This window comes from Diabrotica undecimpunctata, chromosome 7, assembly GCF_040954645.1.
Source record: "Diabrotica undecimpunctata isolate CICGRU chromosome 7, icDiaUnde3, whole genome shotgun sequence".
NCBI lineage: Eukaryota > Metazoa > Arthropoda > Insecta > Coleoptera > Chrysomelidae > Diabrotica > Diabrotica undecimpunctata.
Window position 1 is genome coordinate 42,138,266 of NC_092809.1, and position 16,857 is coordinate 42,155,122.

At 33.3% G+C, this 16,857-nt stretch overlaps 1 protein-coding gene across 1 annotated transcript in view; it reads right to left on the reverse strand.

Annotated features, from left to right (window-relative positions):
- Window positions 1–16,123, reverse strand: part of aus (argus) — a 139,338-nt gene extending 123,215 nt beyond the window's left edge. Inside the window, exon 1 of the mRNA XM_072537183.1 lies at window positions 15,737–16,123. The gene's annotated coding sequence lies outside the window, so the exon portion shown is untranslated. The remainder of the gene's footprint in view (window positions 1–15,736) is intronic.
- Between the last annotated feature and the right edge of the window lie 734 nt (window positions 16,124–16,857).

The following is a 16,857-nucleotide window of genomic DNA, read 5'->3' on the forward strand; positions in this document are numbered from 1 at the left end:
AAAGTAAGGAATTAGTAGAAGTAATAGAGATTCTGAAGCAAGATAGCAGATAACTGTAAGGAATTCGTAGGTTGTATCGTGGAAAGTTCGTGTTCTCGTATTCTATATGATTGTGCGGGTGAAGCGACGAAACCTTGCATTTTTATTAGCTGATTTCATAAGTACTATTATTGAAAAAATGGGATTTTGCAAATGTTGTACTATAAATTATAGACTTCATTCTTATCAACGGTAGATTCAGCACAACTGTCAAAAGAGCTTGCACATACCCTGGAGCAGATGTCCCTTCTGACCACGTACTATTAGTGGCCGTCATAAAGATCGCTCTTTCATGCAAGAACAAGCCTGAAACTCAACAACATATAGCACTGGACAAACTGAAAGACCCAATGATACAAGCAGAAATAAGCAATGAAATAAACGCACAAATTCAAATATAGACGACAAACATTGCCGAAGATCTAACACCAACATGGAATACGATTACAAGTGCTGTAACAGACATCATGAAAAACAACTTAGGGTACAAACAAAATAACAAGAGGCAAAAATGGATGACAGACGAAATACTATTACTAATGGAAGAACGACGAAGACACAAGAATAAACAAGATGGCAGCAATATGTATGAAAACATTAACAGGCAAATAAAAGCAAAAATAAGAATAGCAAAAAATGAATGGCTTAAGCAACAATGTATCGATCTAGAACATTTACAACGACAGCACGACGACCGTAATTTACATAAAAAGCTTAAGGAGACTGATGGAATATACAGAAAACGAAGACCAACCACCATAGTTAATCAGGATAACCAGATAGTGCTGGGTGAAAAGGAAAAAATTGATATATGGGAAAATTATATCCAGGAGCTCTTCCATGACGAAAGACCCATGAGTGAAGTTTATACAGACGACCAGCTGACTGGCCCTTCAATCACCAAAGAGGAGATAGAAAAGGCAATATTCAATTCAAAAAACAATAAGGCACCTGGACCAGATGAAATCCCGTCAGAAATACTCAAATTACTGGATGAAAGGGGAATTTCAGCACTACACAAAATATTTAACTTAATTTATGAAACTGGCTGCTATCCTCAACAGTGGTTACGCTCTACCTTTATTCCCCTGCCCAAGAAAGTCAATGCAAAAAGATGTGAGGATCACAGACTCATTAGCCTGATGAGTCACACTTTAAAGATATTCTTAAAAAATACTACATCAAAGAGTATACAAAAAATGTGAATGGGACATCAGTGACTCCCAGTTCGGGTTTAGGCAAGGTTTAGGAACACGAGAAGCAATAGTAGCAACACAGGTGCTGGTCCAAAATTGTTACGATCAGAAGAAGGATGTGTTCCTATGCTTTTTAGATTACCAAAAAGCGTTTGATCGTGTCCAACACCACAAGTTAATGCAGATCCTCAAGAAAGTTGATATAGACCAAAAAGACATAAGATGCATTGAAAACTTGTACTGGCATCAAACGGTACAGTTAAAAATAGACAATTCTATATCCAAACCCATACATATAAGAAGGGGCGTTCGACAGGGATGTGTGCTTTCCCCTCTTTTATTTAACATTTATTCGGAAGCCATATTTCAAGAGTCTCTGGAGGATGCAAAGATGGGAATCAAAGTGAATGGAGTACTGATCAACAACATACGATATGCTGATGATGGTGTCTTAATTTGTGACAACATAGTCGATCTTCAACAACTTGTCACTATAATCGGAGAACACAGTAAGCGAATGGGATTAGAGATTAATACCAAAAAAACCAAATTTATGATCATCTCCAGAAACTTGGATGCACTTGAAAACTCCACCATAACACTGAATACTAAGTCCATTGAAAGAGTGAGTAAATTTAAATACCTGGGATCGTGGCTTTTTGAAGACTGGGCATCGGACAGGGAAGTAAAATGTCGCATTGAGCAAGCTCGACAAGCTTTCGTAAAATTCAAGAAGGTACTGACTTGTTCAGAGTTCGGTCTTCAACTGAGACTAAGGTTTACTAAGTGCTACGTGTGGTCAGTGCTGATATATGGCGTAGAGGGCTGGACACTCAAAACGAGGGATATAAACAGATTAGAAGCTTTCGAAATGTGGCTCTATCGCCGTATCCTAAAAATACCATGGACAGCGAAAATCACAAATATAGATGTCCTTAAAAGAATAAACCAAGAACGCCAACTTTTCGAAACCATCAAGAAAAGGAAAACGGCGTATCTAGGTCACATCATGCGAAATGAAAAATACCAGTTCCTCCAACTTATAATCGAGGGTAAAATTGAAGGCAAGAGAGGAATGGGACGCAAGAAAATGTCCTGGCTCCGAAACATAAGGCAATGGACAGGGATTAACGACATACAATCTCTGATACATATTGCAAGAAATAGAGAATTAATGGAAAATGTGATCGCTAACATCCATTAGTGGATTTGCATCTAAAGAAGAAGAAGTACTATAAATTGTAAAAATACAACAAGAAATACGCAATTCAAGTTCTATTCATTTTCAAATTATAAGCCAAAATTAATACAAGGAGAAAAGTGGATTTTTAATATAAAATATATTAATTATGGTATTAAATAAACAAGTTTAATTTATTTTGGTATGAACGTCAATGAAAATTGGGACCATCACCTAGAAATAAAATCTAGGATAGAGAAAGCAAGATATGCATTTCAAAAAATGCATATAAGTGCTGGACTCTCACAGACCCTACCTGTAAGAAAATTGAGGCATTCGAAATATGGCTTTATCGAATCCTTAAGACATTCTATACCGAACACTTTACTAACCAGGACGTTTTATTAAGAATGCAAAAAGGAAGTTTTGTTAACCACAATAAAAACAGCTAAAATTGAATACCTCGGTCACATCATGAGGAACAGCCAAAGATATGGATTGCTGCAATTAATTCTTCAAGGAAAAGTAGAAGGAAAATACGGACCATGAAGGCGAAAAAATTCCTGGCTGATAAATCTACGTACGTGGTTCAACACAACAACGACAAATCTTTTCAGAGCAAATACAGATTGTCATGGTGGTCACCAACATCCGAAACGGATAGGCACTACAAAACGAAGAAGTTATTTTATTTGCAGTTTACTAACAAATTCGCTGATCTATGACACTAGGTGTAGCACTTCCCACCTTTTAAAAACCTCTATCTTTAATGGTCGAATGATGAAATATAGACACAAAAATTTTTTTTTTCGAAAAGAAATGAAATCAAAAAGTCAAATATTGATATAAATTGCAATAATTATTGTATTAAACAAACAAGTTTAAGTCACTTTCTTTGCAGTTAACTAATAAATTCACTGATCTGGAGAAGATCGGCGTGGGACTGGCAATGTTAGAGGCACAGTATGGCATAGTTGGAGGAGACTAAGGGTGCGTTCATTACGGAGACCATAGCATGGTATCATCGCCTAGAGCATAGCTTTGACAGTGAACGCTCGCATTTAAAATAATGCATTTATTTTGCGTGGCGAGGATAATATAATAGCATCCTATGGTCCGATCGATGGTCGGCGCCTCGTTATGAACGCACACTAAGGCTCGATTTGGAGTGTAGTGCTATTAAAGAGAGAAGAAGAGACAACGAGAGAAAAAGAGGGAGCTATGATGATAACCAACCTCCGATAGAAGAAGGAATGACAAGAAAGAGAACGAACATTTGTGAGCTTTCAGTTCTTTTTCATTTTGTATTGCATGTAGTATTTGGTATTAATTTTTTAAACAGAGGCTAGGTTTTTTTAACTAGTTGTGTGCTACAATCGATAGTATCCACATCGTTTAAGTGCTCATTAATTTTCAATTTCAAAACAGTTAAACAAGTTAAGTTTTTCAGATAATAAGAAATAATAAATAAAGGTAGGATTTTTCTTTATATTGTAAAATTCTTTGGGTGGCAAAAAGTACCACCTGATAAAGATGAAAATATTTAAGTTATACCCAGTTGGATTTGAATAATAGGTACAAATTTTCTGATAAATGCCCCTGTTTTGTTTTTGAAGAGTCCATCGACCTAAATATTAAACGATTATCACCAGTCCGAGTAGGTCATTATTTATTCATTAATTGCTTTTTTAAGAAAGTTGTTGCCAACATTAAACTCGTCGGTGGGAATAAAGTGAAAGTTATTTTTAATCCTATCACTTGTGCAAATAGTCTGGTTAATCAGGATATAATTACTTATAATAAATTGAATGCCTATATTCCGAATTTCTTTAATAAAAAAAGGAATGATTAGACGGGTAGATACTTTCTTGGACGAAAAATATATGATGAATAATATCATAGACAATAATGGTAATTTGAATATTTGCAGGAAATATCATTCCTCAATATATTACGTTAAATTTGGTAAGGTTAAAAGTTGAACAATACATATACCCTGTAGTATAGTGTTTAAATTATTTTAAATTCGGTCATAATCTTAGGCAGTGTAAGTCACTTTCAGCTTATGCAAAAATTAAGGCAAAGAACACGAAGACAACTCCCGCTGTAATATCTCAAAATATTGTCTTTACTGCAAAACAAATGACCATACGACTCTAACGAAACAATGTCCAGCTTATCAACATTAATATAATATAAAAAAAACTTATGGTGATTAAGAATATCACATTTGAAGAAGCTGAGTATATAGCAAAAAAACCATCCTGTGCCAAAATCACGACACACATAAGAAATTTAATTTGCTTAGCAAATATAAGGCTAAAAATCGTTTAATAAAAATATTTCATGATTGGCTTCTGGAAGGTAATTACATTGACAAAATGAAAGAAAAAATTATATGTCCTTTTATCAAACCCAAGAAAGACAAACCTCTCTTAACGTCTTATGGAGCCATTTCTCTATTGTCTTGTATAACGAAAACTTTCGAAAGAATTATCAAAAATCATCTTAACTGGACAGTCGAACACTATAATCTTTTGCCATCCACTCAGTATGGATTTCGATCTGGTCCTGGTATACTACATGCAATAGAAGTCACTTAACAACTGATATTCAACCAATTTTTTCTAAAAATAAATATTTTGCATGTTTTTGTCTAGACCTTAAAGACACTTACGACTGTGTTAATTTAACAGCAATGCATTCAAAGTTATGTGAACTGGAGTTATCCACAAATTTATCCGCTAATATAGTAAATATTTTTAGCAACCGAACTTTATATATCAAAGTCCATATGAATCAGTTACATGGTCCAAGAATAACTCACACAGGGTTATCACATGGGTTTATATTAAGCCCGATTCTCTTCAACATATTTTCGGCAAGTATACACGGAATTTTTGTTGATTCCATAAAATATATCAAGTATGCCGATGATATGTGTATTTATTCCATCCGTAATTCATACGACGATTGTGTGAAGGTTCTGGAACACATCGTAAAACTAGTAAATAATTGGGCTAAAAACCATAAACTAATTATATCTCCACAAAAATCTGCCAATATGATATTTACAAGACATAGGGTACGTACGCCTTATAGTCTAAACCTATCAGGATATGTTATATCTGTTATTAATAAGTATAAATATCTTGATATAATCCTAGACCCCAAATTACTATGGTCCAAGCATGTCTAATATGTAAAAAAAAGGTATGAGAAAGGCATCAATCTCATTAAATGTGTCACTTGCAGGTCATTCACATACTAAAGTTGCATTGATGTTTTACAATATTTATGATGATTCAGTTTAAAAGTTTGAGGTTAACTCTGGGTACTATGAATCAACACCATTCCCTCTTTTTCTTGCTAAAAGTAATGAAATGCCATTAGAAAATCGTATAAATTTATTGGCAAACAAAATATGTATTAAAATTAAGGGCCAGAACAAGTGGCTTACTGAGTATGCTGTATGAATTGTCCAAACAAAATCTAGGAAACAATTCTTGGAAACTAAAAAATTCTCCACCATTAGCGGATGCCTTTCTGGAAACCAATGATTTACCGGTTACATTTTCAAAAAAATTTATGATAGAGATAGTGCAAACACTCCTGACCACGGCGCAGAAGACGAAATTTGATTTAGTTCCCATTTCCATGCGAAACGCACTGTAGTATGCAACGTCGAAGGTAGAACGTTTGAGTTTGGTTAGTATAATTCCACTTACAATAGAACCTGTCTGCCTTTACGTGAATTTTGACTCCGCCTTCGTGCAGCTCCATAGTCAGGAGTGTTTGCACTATCTTTACCACTGCATAAATTAGAATTTAATACGATCTTCCAAAAAACAAATATTGTATTTCCGAAATATTCAGATTCAGATAAAATAAATAACAAGTTATTGAACTCCATATTGAGTGAATATACTAATACAATTATAATTTACACAGATGGCTCTAAACTGAACGATGGGAAGGTAGGGTCTGCAGTGTACTTTTCTTCTAAAACTATAAAATCAAACATCCTTCACATTGCTCAATTTACACTGCAGAAGCAGTAGCTATTAGGAAAGCTCTGGCTTGGCTAGAGCACCAAAATTTGCAAGACGTTGTGATCATCTCAGACTCTAAGTCAGTTCTTAGCGAACTTAATAATACTGAGTTAAACCATAACAAAAAATGATAAAAAAAGTAACATTTATTTGGGCAAATAGTCATACCGGGATTAAAGGTAATGAAATAAAAGACAAGCTTGCTAACAATTCTACTCATTCTGGTATAAAAGAATATATTTACATAGTAACAGATCTAATCAATTTTTATGATAAAAAAGTCAGATGGAAAATATTAGCAAATACATCAAATAATCATTATTACAGGATTCATCCTACGTTACCATCCCTAAAAGAATTACCATACATATTCCATTAAAACATATCCAAACTATCAGCAGCAACTATTTTTAGTCACGGTGCTATTCCTACTCACCTGAGTAGATTAAACGTTATAGAATCAGGAAAGTGCTCATGCGATAATATTTCTCAGTGTGATATTAATCAGATCCTGATTAGAGTATTAAAAATAAAGCACTCTCAGCTAGATTTTATGAAAACCTGGTAAAAAGTAATGTACAACTTCCAGTAAACATAATCCACCTACTAGAAATCAATATACGAATTCGTATGTAATCACTCGATATGGTCATGGATAGAATCAGAAACAACTAGGCAGAGATAAGAATCATGGCAGGTTACGAAGTGGTCAGGCAATTTAATTACTTAGGCTCCGTTATTACTACTAACAGTGGAACCGCCCATCGCACAAATAACTCAGTTCTAGCAGAACTTAACATAAAAACTAGACTCATCACAACTTTCAAACAAAATATACTAAGATATTTTGGACATATAACTAGAAGAAGAGAAGACATGGAGCGAATGATAGTTGAAGGTAACGTAGCAGGTAAAAGATCCAGAGGAAGATCTCCAGTACGATGATCTGACCAAATAAAGGAGATGCCTAGTTACCCATTCTCCGAAGCAAAACAGCACGCACAGGAGAGAGATAATTGGACAGAAATAGTCAAACAAATTACATGACGCCACTACATCCTTACGAAGGAGAAAAGATTGAGGGGGAGGGGATGTAATCACTTATATGCATCCAGATATATAATATAAATTTGTTATAATCAAGTTTCAATTCATAAATATAACATAAATCACTCAAAAATTTGTGGCAAATGGACTATACTTTGTCTCAAAGTGACTAGTATGAACAGGGTAAGATATGCAATGTTCACCTTATGGGAATTTCGCCAAGACGTTGCCAGTTTTAAGCAGTGTGCGATGGCGTTCTCTATTGTCTATCTTTCAAAATAAACGGAATAAACCAGGAGTTCTCATTAAGTCCTCACGTACAATTTTATATAATTTACAAATATTGTTTGCTAATAATTTTACATAATACTATACATTATTTGTTTCTAATAGTAACTTATCAACTGTTATCTTTTATTAGTAGCAGTAGTATAATAAAATGTTCATCAAATAAACATATTTTTAAAGTTTAAAATAATTCCGATAATTTCTACTGCCAAATTTAAAATGTTATTTATGTCCCTGCGGTGCTAATTACTGCCATAATGTGTAAGGAATTTGTAATTTTGGTTGATATCAACTGCAAATACTTTCTTCTAAGTTATTCAGTAATTAAGAACCAATTAGAGTAATTCTGGTACAGAATATGTTTAAAAGCTTGATACATCCAGGGCCTTAATTAGTCTTTATTTGTTCTTCGGAGCGCGTAAACATATTCGAGTTACGATTATTTGTACCATCTTGGATGTACTGTTACTGCTTTGTTATTGTTTTTATTTGTTGGTGGCTGTTGTTGTGATTTGCTGTTGGCAATTATTGTTATTTTCTGTTGTTGGCTATTGTTATAATTGACGCCGAATTTTTACCGCAAAATGGAGGAAATTGTTCAATGGAAACGTGGAAAAGCTCTGAAACTTTCAGAGAAGCAGATACTAATGAATATTATTAATTATCATCTTAATTAGGGTAACAACGATTCTGTATCAAGTGTAATTAGGAAAGTGTCAGAAATGAGTGGTGTTTGCGAAAAGACTCTGTTTCGCATACGACAAGAAATATTTATCACCTGCTCGATTACAATCTTCAAAGAGCAGGCCCAAGAAGCGAAAGGTTGGTAATTCTCGTGACAACAAGTACGATGAAGGTGACAGGGGCCAAATTCGTAGAATAGTTCATCAATTTTTTCGTGACAACATACCACCAACAATAAACACCATATTAGCTGTTGTAAATGTCGAAGAAACTTTGCCCAACTTTTCACGGGCCACGCTACATCGCTTGCAGAGTGATATGGATTTTGTGTTTATAAAACATGGCAGAAATTCAATTTTGATTGAAAAACCAGAAATCATCTCATGGCGTCATCGTTATTTACGTGCAATTCGTAAATACCGTGCAGAAGGATACAACATAGTGTATCTGGATGAATCATGGGTAAATATCGGGCACAGTGTGAAAAAAGAATGGGTTGATAAAACAATTACATCTCATCGCGATGCTTTTGTTCGTGGTCTGACAACAGGATTAAAAGGTCCAACAGCTCTTGGTGCACGGTTCGTTTTATTGAAAGCAGGATCTACCAGTGGATTTGTTGATGGAGCAGAGCTCACGTTTTTGGCAAAGAAAAAATACTCAGGATTACCACGACGAAATGGATGGACCTACCTTCGAAGATTGGTTCGAAAATAACTTAATGCTAAATTTGTCAGAAAAAACTGTTGTGGTAATGGACAATGCCTCCTATCACAGCAGAAAGTCAGAACAAATTCCCAACAGTTCAACACTAAAAAAAGATATTCAAGAATGGCTTCAGTGAAAGGACCTATTTTTTGAAGAAGACTACCTAAAATGCGAGTTACTTGATGTAGTCAAGGCCTTCAAAGCAAAATATGACAGGTACATAATAGAAGATATTGCCAAAAAGCACAATGTGAAGATTCTGAGGCTCTCACCCTATCACTGTGAACTCAATCCCATCGAAATAGTTTGGAGTGAAGTAAAACGGTATATAGCTGGACGCAACAGGAATTTTAAAGAAGCTGAAATGCGAAATTTAATTACAGCGGCGTACCAGGTCATTACGCCTGAGAAATGGAAAAACTACGTAAACCACGTAATAGCAACAGAAAAAAAAAATGTGGAAAATTGACAATTTGTTGGATGATATCGAACCAATTATTATAAATATAAATAACGGAGATAGTGATGACAGTGACGATAATAATGATGATGATGATAGTGAAGCAGAAACTAAATGTGACAGCGATTGACAAAAAAAGGAACTAAATATAATGGTGTACAATTACGATTACATACACACGAAATTAAATACAATGACTTCTTTTATTTTCAACTTTTATTTTATTTATTAGTTTTATTTTCGGATATTTCTACGTTTTGGTACTGTCAACATATACAGTGCGGTTTTTAAAAGTCCTTCCCCCCTTAACTTTTGAACGGAACAATACATAAATAAAATGTTTCTTTATATTTTAGTTTTATTTTATTCGATTTTATTTAAATCTATAAACAAATGGTTCGTATCGCTAGCACATACTGTAGAATTAAAAACAAAATACTTGTGTGACATAAATAAAAGGCATTTCTTAATTTCTATTTTATTTTAATTTAACCCAAGTATGTTGTAGGAAATATTATTTATGTTTGAGAACCACTCACAGAAGGAAGCCAGGCAGGGTAGTTAGTGGGCATTAGTACTTAAGATACCCTCAACACAAAAGATGGATTAGGCTAAGTAGTAAAAAGTGACGTTTATTTTAATACAAGTTTGCAAAGAAGTATGGCATCGATGTTGTGCATTTACCCTTTACAGACTAGTCACTTTAAGACAATCTATAGTTTCCATGCCCAAACACACTATCATCATCAGTATTCCACCTAGTTTATCTGACACCATTCAGATTGTTTAGTAGTCTCTTGCATGCTTCATCTAGTGCTGCAAGATAAATTCCAATAGAATAACTGACAACATTAAAAAAACAAGCAATATTCTTAAATAAAGGTAATCGAAGAAGAAGAACAATATAATTGTTTAAGTTTAATAAAGTAACATCGCAATTTTGTCCACGAGCCTAATTTACATTTTATGTAATTATCTAATGTATTACTTATTTATAAAAAGCTGTGTGAAAAATTATGCAAATATTATATGCAATTATTTTGCCATTTTGATATTAACACAAAAAAATTTGCGAATTTTGATGAAATTATGAGATAAAATTTAAGTAATATAAGTCCTAATGAATGGGCTAATAACTTTTTTAAATGGGATTTTGTTTTATTGATCATTAATGAAACATATTATGGTACTAAAAATAAAAAAACAATACTGAATGACAGTAATTAAGTACATCTTTTGTTTTATAAATATGTCACGTCATTGTTTTAAGATTTAAAATTTTAAATAAAAACGTAAATTTTAAATATTTAAAAAAAATTCAAAAGTAATTTATTCTTTAGAGATAAACACACTCATTCAAGAAAAGAGGAAGAACTAAAAATATTCGATTAAAAGAAAGTAAGAAAAGTAGGTAGTAAGGCCAATCTCTATTTAGCATTTCTGTCTTGAATGTTTCAATTCAGTTTATTATATATGTTTCTATATCCTCTGGGTTTCTACAATAAAATTGGTTAAGTATTTTATAGTTTCTATAATTGAAGCTAAAGTGAAAAATATCAGAAAACCTAGTGTAAAAGCGTTAAACTCAACTAAACTGAGAAATGGGATCACCAAAAGAGATGTAGAAAAAAATTAACAAAAATCTCATTAATATAAAAGATCAAATAAACCATATAACTGACATAGATAAAGCGTTAAATTGTACAAATACAACAATAAAAACAGTGGGTAAGAAATATATAAGCAAATCACACAAGAAAAACAGAGTGTGGATGACACAAAAGCTTAATCTACCAAAGAGACAAGGTTTAATGACACATGAGCTTGATGGAGCTTGTTGAAGTTGATGGACCAAAGGCGAGAAGCAAAATATTATCCAACAAATTACAAGAAATTAGACAGGAATATCAAAAATAAAACACAAGATACTAAAAAATTGTTAATTAAAACTCAATGTGGAGAACTGGAAAACTATACCAGAAAATATGATAGGTAGCTTTATTATGTATAAAAAAGTAAAAGAGACAGCAGGGATTCGGAGAAAAGCCACATAGGTCTACTTAATGACTGAGATGGAAAGATAATCACAGATCTAAAAAAATAAATTATAGAGATGGACTCTTCTTTCTTTTACTTTCTTCTTCTTTTTAGTAGACGTAACTCAGTCTATTTTTCAATGGGCTCCAGTAAGTGGTCGTTCTATCGTTTTCGTGGTCTTCCTACTGATTTGCTATTGGGGAACCGTCTTTTATCGTCTTTACTACTCTATTTGTTGTCAGTCAACTTATATGATTGTTCCATTCTACTCGTTATAGCTGTATAAGTATATATGTACTTATAGCTCTGGCTTACAGTATTTTACCATTAATTTTTCTGTTTTCATCTTTGCTGTTTCTAACATCCTTTTTATACTCTCTGTGTCGGGTTGCGCTTCTGCCGTGTATGTCATAATTGATCTGATGAATGTTTTGTAAACTCTGCCTTCCATTTCTTTTCCGATATTTTTATTTCTCTATATTGTTTCATTTAGACAACCTGTGACTCTATTTGCTCTATTCACTTGATCTTCTAATTTAAGACAATGCAGAAGTCAGAATTTCGACCTATTAACAACAAGAAAAAATGTAATGAATAGATGGGTTGAATAGTTTAACTACGCACTTAATATAGAGGAAGAAGAAGACAATCTGAAAGATGAAAGAGATGAGGTAAGTGGAACAGACGAGAGGGAAGAGGAACCACCAATGATTCTTGAAGTTAAGGATGCAGTTAAAAAACTAGCCAGAAACAAATCACCCGAAATAGATAATCGCCCAGCTGAACTATATAAAGAATATGGCCATGATACCATAATGGCATTACAGCAGCTTATAACAAAAATATGGACACAGAAATCCCTCCCCAATGATTGGAATATTGGAATACTTTGCACCATATACAAAAAATTAGATATCTTTGAATGCGCTAGCCACATAGGAATTACGCTTCAAACTACAGCGTATAAAATATTTTCCACAGTAAGTCACCGTATGGCACAATATGCAGAATGGATAGTGGGAAAATACCAGGCTGATTTCAGAGGTGGTAAATCGACAATTCGATTTAACTACGCACTTAATATAGAGGAAGAAGAAGACAATCTGAAAGATGAAAGAGATGAGGTAAGTGGAACAGACGAGAGGGAAGAGGAACCACCAATGATTCTTGAAGTTAAAGATGCAGTTAAAAAACTAGCCAGAAACAAATCACCCGAAATAGATAATCGCCCAGCTGAACTATATAAAGAATATGGCCATGATACCATAATGGCATTACAGCAGCTTATAAAAAAAATATGGACACAGAAATCCCTCCCCAATGATTGGAATATTGCAATACTTTGCACCATATACAAAAAAATTAGATATCTTTGAATGCGCTAGCCACATAGGAATTACGCTTCAAACTACAGCGTATAAAATATTTTCCACAGTAAGTCACCGTATGGCACAATATGCAGAACGGATAGTGGGAAAATACCAGGCTGGTTTCAGAGGTGGTAAATCGACAATTCATCAGATTGCAACCTTGAAACAAATTTTAGAAAAACCCTGGAATATGGCATTGATACTCATCACATATTTATAGACTACAATGCAGCCGGCGACTCTGTGAATAGAAGAGAAATGTTCAAAGCAATGAAAGAGCTAGGAATGCTAAATCAGTTGGTAAATTTAATAAAACTAACTCTTGAAAAAGTTGAATGTAGAGTACGAAAGAAGGGGGAACTGTCTGAACCTTTTAAAACAAATAACGGGCTGCGCCAGTGAGATCCTCCCTCCTGTATACTGTTTAATCTGGCTCTTGAAAAAGTAATACGTATGTCACAAATCAAACCACTGGTTCAATATATAATAAATCAGTGCAAATCTTGGCCTATGCTAATGATATCAATTTTGTTAAAAGAACGTAAAACGCTGTACAAGAGGCATAGGTACCATTATAAGAATCAGCTACAAAAATGGGTTTAATAATAAACACCAACATAACAAACTATATGAAAATAAGCACGCAACCACAAATCCTACAACCACTTGTTATAAAAACGAGGTCATGGAAGCAGTGAACAAATTTGTATACCTGTGAGCTCTCCTTAACACTGAAAATAATACTACCGCAGAGATAAACAGCAGAATTTGCACGGCCAACAGATCCTATTCTGGGCTCAATCTCCTCCTTAAATCCACAATTATATCGAGAAATGTAAAAATAAAACTCTACAAAACAATAATACACCCAGTCGTAACATATGGTTCAAGGACCTGGACTCTAACAAAAAGTAATGAAAACATGTTAGGATGTTCCGAAAGAAAAGTACTAAAGCGAATCTAAGGAGCAGTGTGTGGAGAAGACGATACAACTCTGAACTTTATAGAATATACCAGGAACCAGATATCATAAAACATCTTAAGATAGGACGTCTGAGGTGAAAAAGGCATGTAATGCGGATAGAACAAAATGACTTAGCTAGAAAAACGCTGCTTGATAGACCCATTGTAAAATGAGGAAGACCCAGAACAAGTTTCCTTGAGAAACATGGGAGTACGTGTTTGGCGGAGGAAGGCAATGGATAGGGACGACTGGAGAGAAATTCTTGAGGAGGCTATCACACAGGGTTGTAAAGCCAGAATGATAATGATGATGATTAGATTTCATTATGGTTACTTTATTTGTGTTTAAAATTGCTTCTTTTATGCTTTCCCACTTTTCTTCCAGGTCTGATATTTCTGGTTCTTCGTTTGGTCTGCTGGTTATTCGTTTTTCGTACTTGTTCAGTGTAGTATTGTGTGTTAATATTTCTGTACTGAATTATTTGCACATTTCTTTGTTTGTTTTATTGCCTTTCTTCATATTAGCAGTCCTTTTATATTTTGCTCTTACCAAAAAGTGGTCGTGTTACATTCCACACTTCTCAAGCCTTTTATATTTATTTTATTTGCGGGCGTGTTTCTTATCTACTAAAATGTGGTCTATTTGATTTATTGTCTTTTTATCACGGGAAATCCACGTTCTTAATATAAGTATTTTCTGGTTTCTATAAAATAGTTGTATATTTCTTATTACCATTTGTCTTTCTCTCAGAAAGCCTCTACTTCTTGGACCATTATCATTCGATATGCCATATTCTGTGTGTTCCTGCTATATTTTCATACAACAAATAGCCAAAAAAAAAAAACAGGAAATAAAGAAATTGATCAGTAATAAAAAAACTGAATACATGGATAAAAAAGCTTGTAGTTGCTTTAATTTTAAATGTATTGAACCTGTGAATTCATCAGTAGGGAATGCATTATTTGACCAAACATTCGAAAACATCAGAAGAGATTTCTTTGTAGTAGTTTTCATAGAGTTTGAAACAAGCTTGTTTATATAAAATAGGTTCAGGTTTAGTATATTTCTTGTTTAATAATAATTTTTTAAATGTGTAATGATAAAAATCAAGTCTTACTTAGTTGAATTATTATTAAAATGCATAAAATATTTGTCAATGTAATCTATGAAGAAAAAAATAAAGATTTAAGTAAAAAAATGAACTCAATACTAGACACAAACATGAGAAAACGCATTAAAAAACTGAATAAACTGATCAGTATTAGAAAAATCTGTAAAAGCGAATAAAAAACTATAAATTAATTTAAATCGACGTTTTAATGAGCCATAAAGTAACCTAAGCTAAAAAAGCGAAATATTACCAATTGATATTTTTTAAGTATCTATTAATGTGTGCTTTATAATATAAAACATAAATCATAAAAAATCTACAAAGACAATGGCTTGTTTGTATAAAATGTATTCAGAGTTAGTGTATTGAGCGCTTAAAAATAATTTTTATGGGTTTCAAAAATATCTAATGATAAAACTCTTTAAGGATATATTTTTTTAGCATCTGTAAAAGTAGGTGCATTATAGTATAGAACCATGACAATAAACCTGCAGAGTAAAAGCTTGTTTATAAAAAATATATACACATTGAGTGTATTCAATGCTTAGCAATAATCTTTATTGTTTTCGAAAAGATGTAATGGTAAAAGTAAACCCTTACCTAGTTAACCTGCTTTCATCAAAATGGTTGGAATTCCATTGTCCGATTTATATTCCCTCCTCTCCATAATACTTTTTAAAAAGCACTTGAAATCGATGCACTGTCCCGTAGCACTCGAATCTACCACATATTTCAACCTGATCGCCGATTTTTCATACAACTTGCTCGTTTTTTTACTGTAAACCGTCCTTAGAATACACAAAAACCGCTGTATTGAAAGAAAGACTTGGTACTTCTGAATTTCTTCACCACCTCGGCACTTTTTCACCCCAAGAATATGTCACTAAAGTGAAAGTAAAGCTCACGATCTATGCACGACAGTTTAAAGCATATATTTTTGCAATACAAGAATATAAAATTGCCTAAAAGCTGAGAATTTGACAGAGAATACAGTCTTGCAAGCAAGGCCCGGGCAGAAACAAACCTCTCTGATTTATTCTAGAGCGCCCGTAGTAGGTCTGCGCTGCATCTACCACGGGTTAAAAATCGAAATCGGAGAAAACGCACGTCGTAACTTCACTGAGATGGCTTATGTTCATCCCTTCTTTGCTAATGTTCACCCTAAATGGTCTCTCTCCACCCAGAGCCGACCCTACCGTATTTTCCCTGCAAGTGTCGAAACATACTCTTGTGTGTTTTTTATGGTAAAATTTGCCGCATCAAATGATAAATAAACCGAAGGGGTAGAAATATTTTAAATTTTTTATGGGTATCGGAGGTGACAAAAATTAATTTTCTATGAGTCATCGTTAAACCATTAGAAAAAAATATGTGTTTTTCGATATCATAAATTAATTATAGAATCATTTTCATACAATAAAAAAGTTCATTCAAAAACTGTTTTAATTTTCTTCTTCATTCCCAATAGTCATTTGTCATAATTTGCGAATTTTACTGGGAATTAGTCAAAATTATACTCTAAAATATGTTAATTTTGACATTTCGATTTCCACTTCGGAAATCATACTCAAAATACAAATTAAACTTTTTATTAGCAGTTTGTGTTTGTTGCTTAATAAAAAACTATTCTAATATTTTAATTTTATCTAACTCATTCATATTGACAATTTAAACCTATATTATACATTTTAAAATATGTGGCTTTAAAATGACATTGTAAA